Genomic DNA, 6,396 nt, shown 5'->3' with positions numbered 1-6,396 from the left:
GTTCGGTCTTTGTGATAAGGTTGACTTTCCCTTGTAGTGTTACCAGTGATTAGGGTAAAGCTAGAGGCCGCTCTAAGCGCCAAGTTCTAATGACACGAGATATGTAAAGGCGCTGAAAAATTCTCGTTTTACCCTCAAAATTATAGATGGCGTTGACTATCTTAATAGAAAAGATCTAGATGCAGTTTATATTAAGTCTAATCAGTAGCCGTCTGAATGTTAGTGAATAAGATTCATTTTTGTCGAAGTTATACAGAGACGTTGTTTATTAAGAAAGTCCCTTAGTGTAGCTTTATTAAGAGAAAGCTACACTAAAGGATTACCATTCACGACTCTGCGTGTGGAAGTAAAATCGATTATCAACCCTTATCCTGTTGTATTAAATGCTAAGGGAACTCTATAATGTCTTGATTGTTTTGAGATTTTAATGTCAATTTTTTAAATTCTGAATTATATACTAGTATTTGATTTGTAAAAAAAAAAATTTAATCTATAAAAATTATTTACGATTACAACAGATTCAAACTTATTAAAAAAAATAAAACCTTACTTTAAATGACTTGAAAATCTATATCTATATATATAAAAGAAAGTCGTGTTAGTTACACTATTTATAACTCAAGAACGGCTGAATCGATTTGACTGAAAATTGGTGGGCAGGTAGCTTAGAACCAGGAAACGGACATAGGATTATTTTTACCCCGTTTTCTATTTTTTTTTATTCCGCGCGGACGGAGTCGCGGGTAAAAGCTAGTTGGAATATAAAAGTTTGACATTTGAATCTCAGTTTTATTATCAACTCTTATGCGTGATATTTCAATTTAGAACAAAATTACATTTATTTTTAATTATAATTAAATTTTACACGGTAATAAGTCATTTTTAAAAACAACTGATCGAAATTTTAATATTTCTTACTTAAATCAATATTTATAAAAAAAACTTAAATGGTAGGTAATTTCTGAATAACAATAACCATGCATAAGATTTTATAATAAAAAAAAATAAAAAATTCATGTACAGTATACAACTAAAGATCTATGGGGTTAATATTTTTAATTAAATAATAAATAGTGATTAAAATGAGGCCGTAAAAAATAAAAAATAGTATAAATAATGTAAAAAGTTAACCCTTTAACAACCTTACAATAAATGTTAGTTGATAAAACTTACATAGATATAAATACATTTCAATGTATATTATAAATGCACGTAGTATACATGTCGGTGTTGCCAGTGTTTATATAGAAATTGGTTATTATAAAGGTCGGTCTAGCACGGCGGGGCGGATATACAGTGGCACTGTAAGTGTTAAGAATAAAGGCGTCCCGAGCGGCGGGCAATGTATTATATTATAGGTAGAGAAATAATTACGCGTTATTACGACGGGAATTGTGACAATTTGACGCCGATTGGACGCTAATTAGACGCCGATTGGACGCTAATTAGACGCCGGTTAGACGCTAATTGGTCGCCGATTGGACGCTTATTGGTCGCCGATTGGACGCTTATTGGTCGCCGATTAGACGCTAATTGGTCGCCGATTAGACGCTAATTGGACGCTAATTGGTCGCCGATTGCACGCCCATTAGACGCTAATTGGTCGCCGATTGAACGCTAATTGGTCGCCGATTGAACGCTAATTGGTCGCCGATTGAACGCTAATTGGTCGCCGATTAGACGCTAATTGGACGCCGATTGGACGCTCATTGGACGCCGATTGGACGCTAATTGGACGCCATGCGGATGTAAATTCAGCCCATATTACATGATTTATTTTTGTTTCAGTTCAATTGTTGTATGTATATAAGTAATATATATTGTTATATAAGATGTCAATATATAATCTATAACAGACTAAGTTTAGGTGCGCGTTAGTCACAATTGTCGTCGTGTGCGTGTTCACCGCGCTGCTGCACATGTTGCAGTCGTGTATATTGTATTTAATTTATAATTATGTTAGTTATTACGCGAACCCTCCGCTATTTGTTTTCCATTTTCCTAAACGTTTTGTTTAGCGTTTTGTGAACGCGTTTCTTTGATTTGTATGTGAATTATGTTTACTTGTGTGTGGGAAACTTATTTGATACTTTAATATTGGGCGTACATCTTGTCATTTTTCTTTGTATGTTCGATGTTTGGCGAGATTGTTTATATTGTATAGGATTTTTGAAATATCGAAAAGAGAGTGAGAGAGAGAGAGAGAGAAATTTGCGCGCTGAATTTTTTTTTAAATCGTTATACGACTTTGATTATAATTGTTTTTTATTAACACTTTGAATGATACTTGTAACTTGAGTGATGAAATTTTTCATTAACGGTTCATTTTTCAACAGTACATCTACTGCAAATATGAGATATATAGAATAATAATATAAGATTTTAAATTGATATTTTGTTAATAATATAATAATGTATGTTTACAGTCAAAATAAACAAAACATGTTTTTATTTAAAAAAAAGAACTACATGTTTTGTACATATGTTTCGTGAGTGTAAACTCTCGTTTAACAATTCCAACAAAATATCAGGATTTAGAAATGTTACCCAGTGATATACGATCTTAGGATACATCCATCTCAAAGTATATTCATTCTAGGTTAATGAAAAAAAATCAATATAGTGTATTATAAATGAGAAATAAGATAATACCTGCATATTTAAGGTTAACGACTCTCACATATATAAATACATCTATAACGTACTCTCTGATAGGTACAAAGTTGTGGAAATCTAGGTCTTCTGTTCCACTGAGTCTGTTACTAAAGTGAGTGCGGGGTGGGGGAAGGGGTCATCACATTTCTCCCCCTCTCCGCACTCCCATCGGGTAAAGATTTAGCTGAATAGGAGATCGATAAATGTCTTGTCTGTTCTGATTTTTTTTTTGACAGTCGACTATCTTAAAATGAAACTGTCTTATAGTCAATTAATATTCTTTATGTTTGAATAATTTACTTTCCATTTTAAATGACAGTGTTAAAATATAAAAGAAGTTTGTTTTTTTTTATATGTTGGCAAACCAGTAATAAGTCAACAAGTTTTCGGTAAAATAACGAAATAACGGTGTTCAAAATCTACAAAGCAAAATTACAGATACGTTATCAAATCTCAGAAAGGGGGTAATTGAAGAATACTTTGCAATAAATTAACATATATGAAAGAAAGTCGTGTTAGTTACACTATTTATAACTCAAGATCGGTCGAACTGATTTAGCTGAAAATTGATGGGCAGGTAGCTTAGAACTAGAAGAAGGACATAGGAACTTTTTTATCTTGTATGCATTTTTTTATTCCGCGCGGACGGAGTCGCGTGTAAAAGTTAGTAAACATATGCTAATATTATCACATTTGTGTGTAAAGGTTGAATCTAACAAATATGACTTAAATCAGGGACCCCCAAACTATTTTGGACAAGTGACCCCCCCTTTTCCAAAATGAACCGTTACCACAGACCCCCATGGGCAAATTATCTACTTTTAAGATCAATTATTATTATTCATTCTGACTTAAGTCAATAGAAGACAGAAGGGGAATTAGCAATCCATTAAGTTTTATATCGACCCCTTTGGGAATCCTTGCCTTAGATACCATTCTATATCTAAAGGAGTGTTCAAATGTTATCCAGTATGTTATGAAATCTTACGAAGTATCTTACGTAATATGATCCAGAAAAAAAACTAGAAATAAATATATATTTTTATCGTAAGTTGGCAAGTAAACTGCCACATGAATACGCCGTAAATAGCAAAGCGATCACTGCCTATAGACATCTATAATAGATGCTTTCCCTATCTTAAAATACAGAGGGGACGTTCAGAAAAAGTATATATCTTCCTATGTGTCTTTCTCCGACAAATCTACTTTTCTTTCAATTCAATATGAGACTAGGTAACGTTGAAATTTGAGATGTATGTTTGTTGATAGAGATGTATGGAAGAATACATACAGAGATACATACAACGAATGAAAAGAGATGAGATCTTGTAAAATTCAGCGCGCGAATATATGTATATTTATAAATAATTATTTGTATGTCGTAACTGCCTTTGGAAGTTGTGCTGCTGCGTTATTTGTACATGCGGAATGCAAATAGAAGTGACAATAAAACAAATTGTTTAATATATATAGTGTAAGGTAACCGTTGCTTCGTGCATTTTGAGTTTGGTAATTTTTTGGTAAATTGGTATGTTTCTAAATATTTTTATTATGGTTGCTACCAAGAAATTCTCGTGTCGGTGTGGACGTTATGAAGCAATCCCCGATTTATATTTGTATACTGCTATAGTGACAAATTTGATGTTTTTTTTTAAATCTAAGAATGCACCCTCAAATTGACGTGGATAGAGAAGGGGACCATGATGTTGTGATTACTGTTTTGGTGACGAAGGTAATTTTTATGTGAGATGTATGGCTCGTGTGTGACAGATGCTGGGTGCTGACTGAAAGTTTGATAGTTTCTGAATGTTTTGTAAGTTAAAAAAAAATATGTTTGCGACCGTGAATTTGCCTTAAATTCAATATTGTGGACTTGGTTATTCGTCGAAATTGTTAACTTAAAATTTATACGATTACCCAAATCCTATTTTTAAATAGACATAAAATGGACACTATTATTTTTATGTAAAATTTTTCAATAGTGTGAACGTACCCTAAAATACAAACAAAAAGCCGTTTACATACCTAACTATAATTTCTATTCAAATTTGTTACTGTAGCAGCTAACACATTCCGCTTCGACTGTTTGATTGAAAAAAAATAATAGAAATAGGTGTATTTATCTTATCGGCTCAAGTAAAAATATTTTTCATCGTTGATAAAAAGAGGTTTTACTAATTTAAATAAGTTTACAAATAAAAATAAGAGCTTTACGCTCAATATTATGTTAATTTGAATACTCGCTTCAAGTTTGGTTGCGTCGAACCGGTGCCCCAAGCGCGGCCGGCGGGCCACTTGCCCCCGGCTGGTACTATGATTGTTTGTTTGTTTGAATGGAGGGGGGCTCAGTCCATGACCTCCGCGTGGTGCTCCCTGGGTAGCGCCAAATGTGGACAAATGCATTCACATTTTTTCCGAAAATTTGTCTATTGAAAAAAAAAATACACGAAATATTAGTTAAGTGCTTTCACCCCTTCGCGAGGGGGTAGTTTTGGATTCGCTTATTTAGATATGTATAATGTCATGTAAATTAATCAAATCTCCTGTAAAATTTATATTTGTACGTTATTCCGGCATATACCAACTGTTACGTCATCTCATTCTAATATATACATTTAGATATAAATAGATATATTATGAACATATATACTACGAAGATACGTAGTTACTTTGCTGGAATTGTAAAAACATCCTAAGTCCATACAAATGCTAAGATAGTTGTACATATGTATATAGACTATTGAAATCTCGTCTCTCGGCGAGGATCCGGCTACTTAACGTATTTATTATATGTGATTTATTTAAAACGATATTTAAAAAAAAATCACCCCAAAAAAATACGAAAATGGCCTATTCGACTGGCGTTAAATTCCTACATGACGCTAGTTAACAAGTATATATTTATTGTTTTTTTCTTTTCTTTAATTTTTTTTTATCTCCAATTGTTTTCCTTTAAATGTTATATAAATCGCATGAACGCGTTCAGCTATGTTTGTTGCGAAATGTGAATGAGATGTTTATGTACGTTTGTTGATTGTTGTACGCCCTATTATAAAAAAAAATAGATATATATATAAAATATACGCATCTGTATGTCAGTCAAATTAATAGATGCTTAGACTTTGCATGGCATTTATTCAAATGTATGAAGAAAAATCATCTTATTATGGTTGTGTGGTTAACAACTATTTCATTAAAATACGAGACTTGTAACTTCAAAACTTGTCATTTAAAGTGTGCATAAAGTTTTTAGGATTAATATCTTAATATCGATTCGTTTTTATGTCTAGTTACTTATAATTTTCGAAGAAGTGAATAATATTTATATTTTAAAAAGGGTATTTTCCCCAAACACTGTAAAAAATCACTTAGCCAAAGAATGGCAATACTTTTATCTGAAATAGACACTGTAAAATGTTTTATTGTCCCGTAATATTTACTTCAATTCATTGTATATGAATTATATATTGTGTAGATAAAAAATGTACTTGCAAATTATGTGGACAATTTTTTTTTTATTCCAATTGCTCACGAAATATACATACTATGTTTCTTTGTAGAAATATTTGATCTTTTAAGTAAACCTTAATAATATGCATTTTAACTAAAAAAAATAACTATTCTAGATGAATGTGTTGGAAATTTATTTTATTAAATAATTTGTTAAATTATAAAGCCACATTATCTAGTAAAAAGGTTTACTTATTAAAATACTATGTGAAATGTTCCGAAATTTGTTTT

Source organism: Papilio machaon, chromosome 21 (assembly GCF_912999745.1).
Source record: "Papilio machaon chromosome 21, ilPapMach1.1, whole genome shotgun sequence".
Taxonomy (NCBI): Eukaryota; Metazoa; Arthropoda; class Insecta; order Lepidoptera; family Papilionidae; genus Papilio; species Papilio machaon.
Note: the sequence above shows the minus strand (reverse complement) of the source record.